The sequence below is a fragment of the Rhinolophus sinicus genome, chromosome 7 (assembly GCF_057876585.1).
Source record: "Rhinolophus sinicus isolate RSI-liver-muscle chromosome 7, RSI-T2T, whole genome shotgun sequence".
Classification (NCBI taxonomy): Eukaryota; Metazoa; Chordata; class Mammalia; order Chiroptera; family Rhinolophidae; genus Rhinolophus; species Rhinolophus sinicus.
In genome coordinates this window covers 26,029,596-26,044,767 of record NC_142507.1, presented here as the reverse complement: position 1 = coordinate 26,044,767, position 15,172 = coordinate 26,029,596, and the positions used below count along the sequence as shown (strand labels likewise).

The following is a 15,172-nucleotide window of genomic DNA, read 5'->3' as shown; positions in this document are numbered from 1 at the left end:
TTTTGCTATTATAAATAGAGCTGCTATGAACATTCTTGTACAAAGCTTTGGAAGTCTTAGAATTTTATGGCACTATTACAAGTAGCGAGAAGTGGAATTGTAGAGTTACAGACAGATGTATAATTAACTTGTTAACAAACTGCCAAATTTATTTATAAAACAAACATATATATATATATATAAAGAACTCTCAATTCCCACCCCAGTAGGTATATGAGAGTTCAAGTTGTTCTATAATTATTCCAAGTTTAATGGTCAAAATTTTTTTAAGGCATTATATGGAGTGTGTAGTGGTAGCTTATTGTAGTTTTAATTTTCATTTCCCTGAAAACTAATGATGATGAGCTCCTTATCATGTTCCATTTGCGTATTTTATATTTCATTTGCATATGTAATGTTATAATGCATCTAATCAAGTCTTTTGCCCATTTTTTTTTTGTATGTTATTATTGCACTGCAGGAGTTTTAAAAATGTATTCTGTGTACAGCCATTTATCAGCTCTATGTGAAACAAATATTTTCACTCAGTCTATCTATAACTATACAGGGTTGCCAAAAAATGTATACACATTTAAAGAAAGAAAAACTATATTAAAATTATAGTACTCAATATATACCGATAACAAAAGATGAATACAAGTCATGTTTGACTTCTGCAATTACAAAAGGTGCTCAAAGTGGTTACCATCAGCATTCAGACACTTCTGATTATGCAATGTTGAACTACTGCTTTAGCAATGTTGACCAAAGTGTCCACTTGTATACATTTTTTTGGCACCCCTAGTATTTTTTGTCTAAAGTTGTCTTAGATTTATATGTTAAATTTTCTTGAACATTGCTTTATTTTTAAATTCTTTTTTATTGTTCAAATATAGTTGACATTCAATATTAGATGAGTTTCAGGAGTACAGCATATTGTTTATACATTTATGTAATTTACAAAGTGATCCCCACATAAGCTTAGTACCCACCTGACATGATGCAGTTATTGCAATACATTGACTATATTCCCTATGCTGTACTTTACATCCCCATGACTAATACTTCTTAATCCAATTCATACTTCTTAATCCCTTCACCTTGTCAACCATCAGTTTGTTCTCTGTTTCTATGAGTTTGTATCTGTTTTTGATTATGTATTTGTTTTGTTTCTAAGGTCCACATATAAGTGAGATCATATGGTATTTGTGTTTCTCTGTCTGACTTATTTCACTTAACATGATATTCTCTAGGTCCATCCATGTTGTCAAAAATGGCAAGATTTATTTATTTTTTTACAGCTGAGTAATATTCCATTACATATAGTACACACACATGCACGCACGCACACACACACACACACACACACACACACACACACACACACATCACCTCTTCTTTATTCAATCATCTCTCAGTGGACACTTAGGTTGCTTCCGTATCTTGACTATTGTAAATAATGCTGCAATGAACATGGGGATGCATGTTTCTTTTCAATTAGTGTTTTGGATTTCTTTAGATGAGTACCCAGAAATGGGAATGCTGAGTCATATGGTAGCTCTATTTTTAATTTTTTGAGGAACCAACAAACTGTTTTCCATAGTGGCTACATCAATTTGTAATCACAATGGAGCATGAGGGTTTCCTTTTCTCCTAATCCTCACCAACACTTGTTGTTTTTTGATTTATTGATGATAACCATTCTGATAGGTGTGAGGGGAGATACCACATTGTGGTTTCAATTTCCATTTATCTGATTAGTGACATTGAGCATCATTTCATATATCTGTTGGCCATCTGTATGTCCTTTTAGGAGAAGTGTCTACTCAGTTCCTCTGCCTATTTTTTAATTGGATTGTTTATTTTTTTGGTGTTAAGTTGTATGAGTTCTTTATAAATTGTGGATATTAACTGCTTATCAGATGTATCATTGGCAAATACCTTCCTAATAGGTAGATTGTCTTTTTTGTTTTGCTGATGGTTTCCTTTGCTGTGCAAAAGCATTTTATTTTGTTGCAGTCCCATTTGTTTATTTTTTTCTCCCTTGCTTAAGGAGGTATATCAGAAAAAACATATTACTAAGAGCAATATCAGAGAATTTACTGTCTATGTTTTCTTCTAGGAGTTTTATGGATCCAGGTCTTACATTTAAGTCTTCAATCCATTTTGAGTTTATTCTTGTATATGGAGTAAGAAGGTAGTCCACTTTCATTTTCTTTCATGTGTCTGTCCAGTTTTTCCAACACTATTTATTTAATAGACTATCTTTATCCCACTGTATATTTTTGCCTTCTTTGTCATAGGTGAAATGACCCTATAGGCTTGGGTTAATTTCTTGGCTCTTTTTTTCTGTTCCATTGATCTATGTGTCTGTTTTTATGCCAGTACCTTGCTGTTTTGATTACTATAGCCTTGTAGTATAGTTTGTTATCAGGCAGCATGATACCTCCAACTTTGTGCTTGTTTCTCAAGGTTGTTGTGGCTATTTGGGGTCTTTTGTTGTTCCATAAAATTTTAGGATTATTTGTTCTAGATCTGTGAAAATTGCCATTCGTAATTTGATAGGGATTGCATTGAATGTATAGATTGCTTTGGGGAGTATGGACATTTTAACTATGTTATTTCTTCCTAATGGAACACAGTATATGCTTCCATTTATTTATATCCTGTTCAATTTGTGTTTTCAATGTCTTACAATTTTGCAAGTACAGATTTAACCTCCTTGGTTAAATTTATTTCTAGGTATTTTACTTTATTTCATTTTGATGCAATTGTAAATGGAATGGTTTTCTTAATTTCTTTTTGGGATAGTTTGTTATTGGAGTACAAAAATGCAACCAATTCTGAATATTGATTTTGTATTCTGCTACTTACTGAATTCATATGAGTTCAAGTAGTTTTGAGTGGATCCTTTATATAGTATCATGCCATCTGAAAATAATGACAGTTTTGCTTCTTCCTTTCCAGTTTGAATGTCTTTTATTTATTTTTCTTTTCTGATCGCTGTGGCTAGGACTTCCATTACTATGTTGAATAGCAGTAATGGAATTGGACATCCTTGTCTTGTTCCTAATCTTAAGGAAAACACTTAGCTTTTCACCACTGAGTATTATGTTATCTGTGGGTTTGTCTTATATGGCCTTTATTATGTTGAGGTATATTTCCTCTATTTCCAGTTGGCTGAGAGTTTTTATCATAAATGTATGCTGTATTTTGTCAGATACATTTTCTGCATCTCTTAATAAGATCAGATGATTTTTATCCTTCATTTTGTTTATGTGGTGTGTCATGTTAATTGATTTGTGGATATTGAACCACATTTGCATACCAGGAATAAATCCCACTTTATCATGGTATGTGATCTTTTTAATGTATTGTTGAATTGGTTTGCTAATATTTTGCTGAGGATTTTTACATCTATATTCATCAGGAATATCAGCCTGTAGTTTTCTTTTCTTATACTGTCTTTGTCTGTTTTTGGAATCAGTGTAATGTGGCCTCATAAAGTGAATCTGAGGGTCTTCCATTCTCTTGAATTTTTTGGAATAGTTTGGGAAGCATAGGTGTTAATTCTTGGAATGTATGGTAAAATTCACTTGAGAAGTACCTGGTCCAGGACTTTTGTTTGTTGAGAGTTTTTCTTTTTTCTTTTCTTCTTATTTTATTTATTTTTTTTTTTTTGGTTTGTTTTTATCCTTTATTTGATTTTGTTCATAATTATCCATCTCTTCAGATTTTGTTTCTTTTTTATTCAGTCTTGGAAGGTAATATGTTTCTATGAATTTATCTGTTTCTTCCAGGTTGTCCAGCTTGTCGGCATGTAATTCTTTATACTATTTTCTTCTACTCCTTTGTATTTCTGTGATATCAGTTGTCACTTCTCTTTTATTTCTGATTTTATTTATTTGTGTCCTCTCACTTTTTTTTCCTTGATGAATCTGGTTAATGATTTATCAATTTTATTTATCTTGTCTAAGAACCAGCTCTTGGTTTCACTGATTTTTTTTTTTTTTACTCTATTTTGTTTATTTCCACTTTAACCTTTATTATTTCCTTCGTTCTACTCGCTTTGGTCTTTGTTTGTTCTTCTTTTTCTAGTTCCTTTTTTTTAAGGTTAGCTTGTTTGAGATTTTTCTTGTTTCTCGACATAGGACTGTATTGCTATGAATTTCCCACTCACAACTGTTTTGGCTGTGTCCCATAGATTTTTTAGGTCATTGTGTTTTACATCTCATTTGTCTCAGGATATTTTTTATTTCTCCCTTGATCTTTTCGTTAACTCATTCATTGTTTAGTGGCATGTTGTGTGAGTTTTTCCCTGTTCTTCTTGTAATTGACTTCTAGTTGTGTACCATTGTGATCAGAGATGATGCTTGATATGATTTCAATCTTTCTAAATTTATTGAGGCTTGTTTTGTGGCCTAATATGTGGTTTATCCTGGAGAATACCCATTTGTGCTTGAATAGAATATATATTCTGTTGTTTTGGGGGGAAATATTCTAAGCATATCAATTAAATCACCTGGTCTAATGTGTCATTTAAGGCCACTCTTTCCTTGTGGATTTTGTGTTTGGATGGTCTATCCATTGATGTCAATAGGGTGTTAAAGTCCTGAGTTACAACTGTGTTACTGTTAATCTCTCCCTTTTTGTCCATGAATATTTGCTTTATGTAGTTAAGTGTTCCTTTGTTAGGTGTGTAAATGTTTATATGCATTATATTTTCTTGTTGGATTGATCCCTGTATCATCATGAAATGTCCTTCTTTGACTCTTGTCTTTGACCTTTGTCTTAAAGACTATTTTGGCTCATAAAACTATTGATACTCCAGATTTTTGTTTTTTATTTCCAACTTCTATGTGCATGAAATACCTTTTTCTGTCCAGTTTACTTTCAGCCTATGTGTGTCTTTTGATCAGAAGTGGTCTCTTATAGGCAGTATATGCATGAGTTTTCTTTCCTTATCCATTCAGCCACCCTATGTCTTTTGACTGGAGAATTTAATCCATTTATTATTTTAATTTTTGATACTTTTGTATTGTTGTCATTTATTATTTATATTTTTATCTTTTTTTCACACTCATCTTCTTAAAGAAATCCTTTTAGCATTTCTTATAATACTGGTCTGATGGGGATGAAATCCTTTAGGTTTTGTTTGTTTGTTTGTTTGTTTGTTTTGTTTTATGTCTGGGAAGCTCCTTATCTCTCTTTAGATTCTAAATGATTGCTATGCTGCGTAGCATAGTCTTGCTTTTATGTCCTTGCTTTTCATCATTTTTTAATATTTCTTTTTTTTTAATTAAAGTTTATTAGGGTGACAATTGTTAGTAAAGTTACACAGATTTCAGGTGTACAATTCTATATTACATCATCTATAAATCCCATTGTGTGTTCACCACTCAGAGTCAGTTCTCTTTCCGTCACCATATATTTGATCGCCTTTACCCTCATCTACCACCACCCCCACCCCCTTACCCTCTGGTAACCACTAAACTATTGTCTGTGTCTATGAGTTTTTGTTTCTCATTTCTTTTTCTTGTTCTTTTGTTGTTTTCAGTTTTATATACCACATAACAGTGAAATCATATGGTTCTCTGCTTTTTCTGTCTGACTTATTTCACTTAGCATTATAATCTCAAGACCCATCCATGTTGTCACAAATGGTCCTATTTCATCTTTTCTTACTGCCAAATAGTATTCCATTGTGTATATATACCATAACTTCTTTATTCATTCATCTATCGAAGGACATTTTGGTTCTTTCCATGTATTGGCCACCATAAATAAAGCTGCAATGAACATTGGAGCACATTTGCCTTTATGTATAAATCTTTTCAGATTTTTTTGGTAGATGGATTGCTGGGTCATATGGTAATTCTATTCTTAATTTTTTGAGGAACCTTCACACTGCCTTCCGTAACGGCTGCATCAGTCTGCATTCCCACCAACAGTGTATGAGGGTTCCTTTTTCTCCACAGCCTCTCCCACACTTGTTACTATTTGTCTTGTTGATGATCGCCATTCTGACTGGGGTGAGGTGATATCTCATTGTGGTTTTGATTTGCATTTCTCTGATGATTAGTGATGTTGAGCATTTATTCATATGTCTATTTGCCATTTGTATGTCCTCTTTGGAGAAATGTCTGTTCAGGTCCTCTGTCCATTTTTCAATTGGGTTGTTTGTTTTTTTGTCATTGAGTTGCATGAGTTCCTTTTATATTTTGGATATTAGCCCCTTATCGGAGGCTCTGTTTGCAAATATCTTCTCCCATTCACTTGGTTGCCTCTTTATTTTGTCAATGGTTTCTTTTGCTGTGCAGAAGCTTTTAACTTTCATATAGTCCCATTCATTTATTTTAGCTTTTATTCCTTTGTCTTTGGAGTCAAATTCATGCAACGCTCTTTGAACCCAAGGACCATAAGTTTAGTACCTATGCTTTCTTCTATGCGATTTATTGTGTCAGGTCTTACGCTTAAGTCTATGATTCATTTTGAATTAAATTTGGTTCATGGTGAGAGATAAGAGTCCAGTTTCACTCTTTGCATGTGGCTTTACAATTCTGCCAGCACCATTTATTGAAGAGTCTGTCTTCTCTTTATTGTATGTTTTTTGTTTCTTTGTCAAAAATTATCTGTCCATATATACATGGTTTTGTTTCTGGGTTCTTCGTTCTATTCCATTGGTCTATGTGTCTGTTTTTCTGCCAATACCATGCTGTTTTGATTATTGCTGCACTGTAGTACAAGCTAAAGTCAGGGAGTTTGATACCTCCAGTATTGTTCTTTTTTATTAAGACTGTTTTGGCTATTTGGGATCTTTGGTGGTTCCAAACAAATCTGATGATTTTTTGTTCTATTTCTTTAAAAACTGCCATTGGGATTTTGATGGGGATAGCATTGAATCTGTATATTGCTGTGGGTAATATGGCCATTTTAACTATGCTGATTCTTCCAATCCATGAGCACTGAATGTCTTCCCATTTCTTTGTGTCTTCTTCAATTTCCGTTAAAAATGTTTTATAGTTTTCAGCATATAGGTCTTCACATCCTAGGTTAATTTATTCCTAGGTATTTTCTTTTTGCTGCAATTGTAAAAGGAATTTTTTTTTTTAATTTCTTTTCTGAGATTTCATTGTTAGTATATAGGAATGCAGTGGAATTTTGTACATTGATTTTGTAGCCGGCAACATTACTGTATTCATTGATTTTTTCTAATAGTTTTTTGGTGGAATCTTTAGGGTTTTCTATATACAGCATCATGTCATCTGAAAAGAGTGACAATTTAACTTCTTCATTCGCAATTTGAATGCTTTTTATTTCTTTCTCTTGCCTGATTGCTCTGGCAAGGACTTCCAATACTATGTTGAAAAGCAGAGATGATAGGGGACAACGCTCTCGGGTACCTGAATGTAGAGCACAGGCCTTCAGTTTTCCACCATTAATTATGAGATTAGCTGAGTGTTTCTCAGATATGGCCTTTATTATGTTAAGGTATTTTCCTCTATTCCTATCTTATTAAGTGTTTTAATCATAAATGGATGTTGTATCTTGTCAAATGTTTTTTGTTTTTTTTTGCATCAATTGATATAATCTTATGATTTTTGTCCTTTTTTTTGTTCATGTGATGTATCACATTGATGGATTTGCATATGTTGAACCATCCATGTGCCTCTTGGACGAACCCTGCTTCGTTGTGACGAATAATCTTTTTAATGCATTGTTGCATTCGATTTGCTAGAATTTTGTTTAGGATTTTTGCATCTGTATTCATCAGATATATTGGTCTGTAGATTTCTTTTTATGTGTTGTCCTTACCAGGTTTTGGTATCAGGGTAATGTTGGCCTCATAAAATGAGTTAGGGAGTACTGTCTCTTCAATTTTTTGGAAGAGTTTGAGCCAGATTGGTATTAGATCCTCTTTGAAGGTTTCGTAAAATTTAGTAGTCCCGGACTTTTGTTCTGGTGATAGTTTGTTAGATTTTCCAGTTCATCGTGATTCAGCCTAGGAAGGCTATATGTTTCTAAGAACTTGTCCATTTTTTCTAGGTTATTGAATTTGGTGGCATATAATCCTTCATAGTATTCTTGGATGATCGTTTGTATTTCTGTGGCATCCGTGATAACTTCCCCTTTTCATTTCTGATTTTGTTAATTAGTGTCTTTTCTCTTTTTATCTTAGTGAATCTATCTTATTCTAGTTCTTTAAGGTGTAACTTGAGGTTATTTATTTGAGATATTTCTTGTTTCTTGAGATAGGCCTGTAATGATATAAATTTCCCTCTTAAAACTGCTTTCACTGCATCCCAAAAATTTTGGTAAGTTGTATTTTCATTCTCATTTGTTTCTTTGCATCTTTTGATCTCTCCTCTATTTCTTCTTTGACCCGGTCATTCTTTAAAAGTATGTTGTTTAGTCTCTATGTATTTGTGGTTTTCTCTTTCTTTCTTTTTGCAGTTGATATCCAATTTCAAAGCCTTTTAATTAGAGAATATGCTTGGTATGATTTCAATCTTCTTAAATTTGCTAAGGCTAGTTTTATGTCCCAATATATGGTCTATTTTTGAGAATGTTCCATGTACACTAGAAAAAAAATGCATAGTCTCATGTTATAGGATGAAGTGCTCTATAAATGTCAAGTATGACCATTTCATCTAATGTGTCATTTAGGGAGCTAATTCGTTTTTTATTTTCTGTTTGGATGATCTATCCATAGCTGGCAATCATGCATTTAGGTCCCCTAGTATAATTGTGTTTTGGTCAATTTCTTCCTTTAGTTCTGTTAGTAGTTGCTTGATATATTCAGTGCTCCCTGATTGGGCGCATAAGTATTGATTTCTGTTATGTCTTCTTGTTGTAGAGTCCCCTTTACCATTATGAAATGTCCATCTTTGTCCTTTGTTACCTTTTTCACCCTGAAATCTGTTTCATCTGATATCCTTATAGCTATACCTGATTTTCCCTGGATAGCATTTGCCTGGAGTGTCAATTTCCACCCTTTCACTTTGAGTCTATGCTTGTCCTTGTAGCTGAGATGTGTCTCTTGGAGACAGCATATGATTGGGTTTAGTTTTTTATCAAAACTGCTACTCTGTGCCTTTTTATTGGTGTGTTCAGTCCATTTACATTTAGGGTGATTATTGGTATGTGAGGATTTCCTATCATTCTATCTTTAGTTTTCTGGTAAGACTGTGTCTCCATTGTTTTTTTGCCTTTTTGTTGTCGTCTGTTATTTCTGCATGGTGGTGTATTATGTTTTTTTTTGTCTGTTTCTTCTTTTATTACAGTATATATTTCAGTTCTGAATTTTTTTTGAGTGGTTATCATTTAGTTGATCTAAAAGAAAGTTTGATTTTTAGAGTATTCCATTTTCTTCAGCATGTTTGCTTTCTTTATTCCCACATTCTGGTTCAGGCCTTTACTCCTTCTTTTTATGTTTTGGTTGTCACAAATTGTCCCTGTTGATGGTGGTCGAATAGCCTCCTTTAGTATTTCTTGTAGTACTGTCGTGTATTGGAAAATTCCCTTAGCATCTGTATGTCTGGAAAGGTCTTTATTCCTCCTTCATATCTAAAGGATATCTTTGCTGGGTATATTATTCTTGGCTTATAATGTCTCTCTTTCAATAGTTTGAATATTTGGTTCCACTCCCTCCTGGCTTGTAGAGTTTCTGCTGAAAAATCTGATGATAATCTACTGGGCTTTCCTTTGTAGGTTACTGTCTTCTTTTCCCTGCTGCCTTGAGGATTCTTTCTTTGTTTTTGATTTTTTACAGCTTCAATACAATATGCTTTGGAGAAGGCCTGTTGGGGTTGAGGTAAATAGGTGTTCTATTTGCTTCTTGGACTTGAGGATCCAGTTCTTTCCACAAGTTTGGGAAGTTCTCATTGACTATTTGTTTTAATATACTCTCTGTTCCCTTCTCTCTTTCTTCACCTGCCGGTATGCCCATGATTCTTATATTGCTCTTTCTGTTGGAGTCAGAAATTTCTTATAGAGTTCTTTGATTTCTTTGAAGTCTCATGTCTCTTTCTTCTTCCATCCATGTCATTTCGAGGTTTCTATCTTCGATGTCACTGATTCTTTTCTCCATCTTGTCAACTCTACTACCTAAACTGGCTATTTCATTCTTCATTTTTTCTATTGAGTTCTTAATCTCCAGAAATTCTATTTGGCTTTTTTATGAAATTTCTATCTCTTTGGTAAAATATTTATGTTGTTCTTTGATTGTGTTTCTGAGTTCATTAAATTGCTTTTCTGTGTTTTCTTGCATGTCATTGAGTTTTTTCAGAACTGCAGTCTTGAATTCTCTGTTATTTAAGTCACATATTTCCATATCTTTAAGTTCATTTTCTGGAGACTTTTCACTTTCTTTCTGAGCTGCCTTGTTGACTTGGTTATTTATGGCAATTATTGATTTTTTTATTTCTCTTTCTAGACATCTACAGGAGTTAGTTCTGCCACAGGTTTATAGGAAGAGGTTTTTCTTTTGTTTTCCAGTATATGTTGGTAGAATGTTTTATTTTCTCTCTGATTACAGCCTTTTATTCTCTCTCACATTGTAGTGTTATGTTTTTTTCTGCACTATTACAGCTTCTTACAATGCAGGCATTCCCTGGAAGGTGAGTGTCTCCTTTGTTCACAGTTCACCTAGATCATAGGGCACCATGTCCTTGTGGGGATGCGGAAGCTTTTGGAGTCCCAAAGGTCTTCCTGCACCAGATTCAGAGCCCTTTTGATTCAACAGTTCTGTTTACTCCTGCAGGGATCCACCCAGATAGGTGGGGACAAAGGCAGGTTGGGCTGTGAGAGGTGACCCAGAGCAATGGCGGTGACCACCACCACAGCTAGTCCTGCTTCCACAGCTCCCTCCCCTTTGTCGGAACTAGTTGGGCTGCAAATCTGTGTGTGGACCACAGTTCTCAGAATTGCAAATATTCTGTTTTTTTGACCTGACACTGCTACTGTTCTGCTTCTAGCACTGGACGGGGGGTGGGGGGCAGGGTCGGGGCGAGCTCTGGGAGCATAGGGAGGGGGCGGCTAGTCTCAGTGCCTAAAGCTTCCGTTCTCTGCAGCAGTGAGGGCTTAAACCACCGTTTTCAGCCTTCTTCCCTCAGTCTTTTCTGCGAGGTCTCTGCCGTGAGTGTTGGGTTCAGCCATGTTGTATGCTGTCCCCTCAGCCCTATGAGCCATAAACGGAGCACTAGCAGTCTGAGTTCTTCCCTCTACTGTAGTTGTGTAGTTCCGGGATGCAGCGAGCTCGGAGCACTGAGCTAGGTCTGCGTCCTGCGCCCCCAAGTTCCCATCTCTGTACTTCTCCCTTCCCGCCTCCCCTGCTCACACAATTTGCCCACCTTTACGTAAATTCAGTAATGATCCTCTTTGTCTTGCCTGTCTGCTGTTCAGGGAGTCCTTTATGGAGTTATAGTTGTTCAATCTGTTGTAAATTTCAGGGGAGATATCCAGAGGCTCACCTCATGCCGCCATTTTGATGATTTGTTTGAATATTTCATGCCAATCCTTTTTGGCCTGCAACATTTCTGTTGAGAAATCTGCTGACAATCTAATGGAAGCTACTTTGATAGTATCTAACTGCATCCCTGTTGTTATTGTTTACATTCTCTCTTTGTCTTTAACTTTTGGCATTTTAGTTATGGTATATCTTGGTGTGGGCCTTTTCGGGTTCATCTTATTTGGGACACTTTGTACTTCTTGGAATTTTATGTCTATTTTCTTCACCGGGTCAGGGAAATTTAAAGTCATTATCTTTTCATCAGGTTTTCGGTCTCCTGCTCTCTCTTTTTTCCTTCTGGTACCGCTATTATGTGAATGTCGTTATGCTTGGTGTTGTCCTAGTCGTCCCTTAAACGATCCTAATTTTTAAAATCGTTTTGCTTTTTGTTGTTCCAATTAATTTTTTTCTTGTCTTCAAAATCACTGATATGATTTTCTGCTTCATCTAATCTGCTGTTGATTCCTTCTAATGTATTCTTCCTTTCAGTTATTGTAGTCATCATTTATGACTCGTTCTTTTTTATCGCTTCTTTCTCTTTGTGTAAATTCCCACTGAGTTCATCTATTCTTCTCCTAATTTCATTGAGCATTGCATAACCAGTGTTTTGAATGCAGTATCTGGTAGACATCTTCCCTCCAATTCATTTAGTTCTTTTTCTGAAGATTTATCCTGTGTTTTACTTGGATCATGTTTTCTTATCTCCTCATTTTTGCCTTCTTTGGTTTATTTCTACATATTAGCTTGATGTGCTACATCTCTCAGTCTTGGCAACATGGCTTTTTCTAGTAGGTGTCCCATGAGGCTCAGTATTACACTCTTCCTGGTCACCTGAGCCAGGTGCTCCAGGAGGGTTTGTGTGGATAGTTTTTGCATTCCTGTTGTACCCTGTTTCCCTGAAAATAAGACCTCGCTGGACAATCAGCTCTAATGTGTCTTGTGGAGCAAAAATTAATATAAGACTTGGTATTATATTATATTATATTATATTATATTATATTATATTATATTATATTATATATTATATTATAGACCCGGTCTTATAGTATAGTAAAATAAGACTGGGTCTTATATTAATTTTTGCTCCAAAAGATGCATTAGATCTGATGGTCCAGCTAGGTCTTATTTTCGGGGAAACACTGCAGTTGAGCCTTGATTGCTTTTGACATCTCAGTTGGTGGAATTCACCCTTCGGCTGCCTGGTTATGAGGACTGGTTGTGACTATAGCAGATGAGCTATTGTGTGGGGGCTGATCCCATGGATTGCGATTCTCTGTAGTGGGGCTCTGATACCTTCTGAGTCTACCCTATGGGTGTGTCACTTGTGCAGCTAATTGGGTGGTGCTCTAGTTGGTCTGAAGCTGCTCATCGGGTGTGTTTGTTCACAGGCCTCTTGTGAGAGCCTATGGTGCAATTTCAGGACAGCCACTGCCTGTGCCAAGCCCAACATCACCAAATAGAAGCTGCAAAATGATCTGTGCCTGATAGCTGACTGTACTAGGCTTAGAGCCACCAAAGAGAAGATGTGTTGTGAAATGATGTTGGCTTCCACTCATGCCAGGATGGGGCCTATTAGCAGGAGGCACAAGGCACACTGAGGCCAGTTGCTGCTTGTTGGGAGTTTGTGCTCCTTTCAGAGCTTATAAGGAAGTCAGCCTCATGAGTCAAACATAACCACTTGTGAGGAAATTCAGACCTGTGTATGAGTTGTGGAGAGGGTTCTCAGGGAATCACCATAGTGGAGTTAGCATTATTAGCCAGTTTGATGGAGTCTCAGATTTCGTGCTCTCCAGTCCCTGCTGGCTATGTGGTAGGGAAGCTAAATAAAGGAACAAAGGCACCTGCCAGCATTTCCATCCTAGCCAAAGCTGCCCCTCTTAGCCCTTTCCCTGAAGCCAGACAACTCAGTTCTTCCCTGTATATTCCTGGAACTTTTCAAGTTGCTGCCCCTGGAGCTCATAGTGAGTCATTTGGTCAGTAAGTAAGTCCATGCTTGAGTCTTTTAAGAAGAGCACCTGGAATTCCAGCAACTCTTCATCTCCTGGACAGAATCCCTGCTGATTTTCACATTCATATGTTGTGTGGACTCCTCTTTCTGGCACTGGTGGTCTGAGCTGGGGAGCCCAGTTTGGGGCTTGGACCCCTCACTTTTCATGGGGAAACCACTGCAGCTGAGGTATCCCTTCTTTCTCTTAACTGATACACATGGGTGTGGGACCAACCTGTTGACTTCTCCACCCCTCCTAATAGTCTCATTGTGGCTTCTTCTTTATAGCCTTTGTTATGGGAGTTTTTTCAGCTAGTGTTTAGGTGGTTCTCAAAGGTGGTTGTTCTATAACTTAGTTGTAAATTACAACTGATGTGGTCATGGGAGGAGGCGAGTATAGCATTTATCCACTCCACCATCTTGACCTCTGTCTCAATTTTTAATTTTGATAAAGTCTGATTTACCTTTCTGTTATTGCAATTTTTGTTATATATACTTATTCCTTTCTGTATCTTCTGTGAAAAATAATGGCTTACCCCACAGTTACAAAGATATTTTCCTAAATTTTTCTTAGAAGGTTTAGAGCATTGGCTTTTATATTTAAGTTTATAATCCATTTCATATTATTTACTTTTTTGTGTTTGAGGTATGAATCAAGAATCAAGGAATCATTTTCTTATTTCCATGAATTTATGTGTCTACTTTTTCAGCAAAACCACACTGATAATTATTATAGCATTACAGGCATACTCATTGTATTGTTTGAGCCTCAGGGATACTGTATTTTTTTTTTTTTTTTACAAATTGACAGTTTGTGGCCACCCTGCATCAAGTAAATGTATCAGTGTCATTTTTCCAACACCATTGCTCACTTCTTGTCTCTTTGTCAAATTTTGGTAATTCTCACAATATTTCAAACCTTTTTATCATTATTATATTTCTTATGGTGATCTGTGATTGGTCTTCTTTGATGTTACTATAACTGTTTTGGAGTGCCATGTACCATGCCCATATAACATGGTGAACTTAACTGATAAATGTCATGTGTGTTCTTACTGCTCTACCTGACTGGCTGTTCCCTCATTTCTCTCCGTCTTCTCAGGCCTCCCTATTCTCTGAGACACAAAATATTAAAATTAGGCCAATTAATAACCTTACAACAACCTCATAGAGTTCAAGTGAAAAGAACAGTTACATATCTCTCACTTTACGAAAAAACCTAGAAATGATTAAGCTTAGTGAGGGAGGCATGTTGAAAGTCAAGAAAGGATGAAAGGTAGGCCTCCTGCACCAAGCAGTTAACCAAATTACCAAGGAAAAGTTCTTGAAGGAAATTCAAAGTGCTACTCCAGTGACCACATAAATGACAACAAAGTTGTCGTGCAGGGCGGCCTGTGGGGTCTCAGCTCCCGCTCCCCACATAAGAACGCAGGACGTGGCTAGGCCAAAAAGGAACACCCACGGAGCCATAGGGAGGAGAGTCATACCACTATAGTCTCACTGGTGGCACTATAGTCTCACTGGAGGCTGGAGTCACACGACCTGCAACCTGCTGTCTTCTTTTCTGTCTGTCAACCAACCAACTCCCCTCCCCAGCGTAGCTGCGGCAGTTATATCAGTGGCCAATTGGTTAACCGGCTACAGCTGACGGACAACTAACTACAGCCGACAGCCATCTACTACCTGAGCCAGCACCC

The 15,172-nt window shown here is 36.2% G+C and overlaps 1 protein-coding gene across 9 annotated transcripts in view; it reads left to right on the top strand.

Moving 5' to 3' along the window:
• Window positions 1-15,172, top strand: part of SNTG1 (syntrophin gamma 1) — an 817,517-nt gene that overhangs the window by 608,297 nt on the left and 194,048 nt on the right. The gene's annotated exons all lie outside the window — the stretch shown is intronic.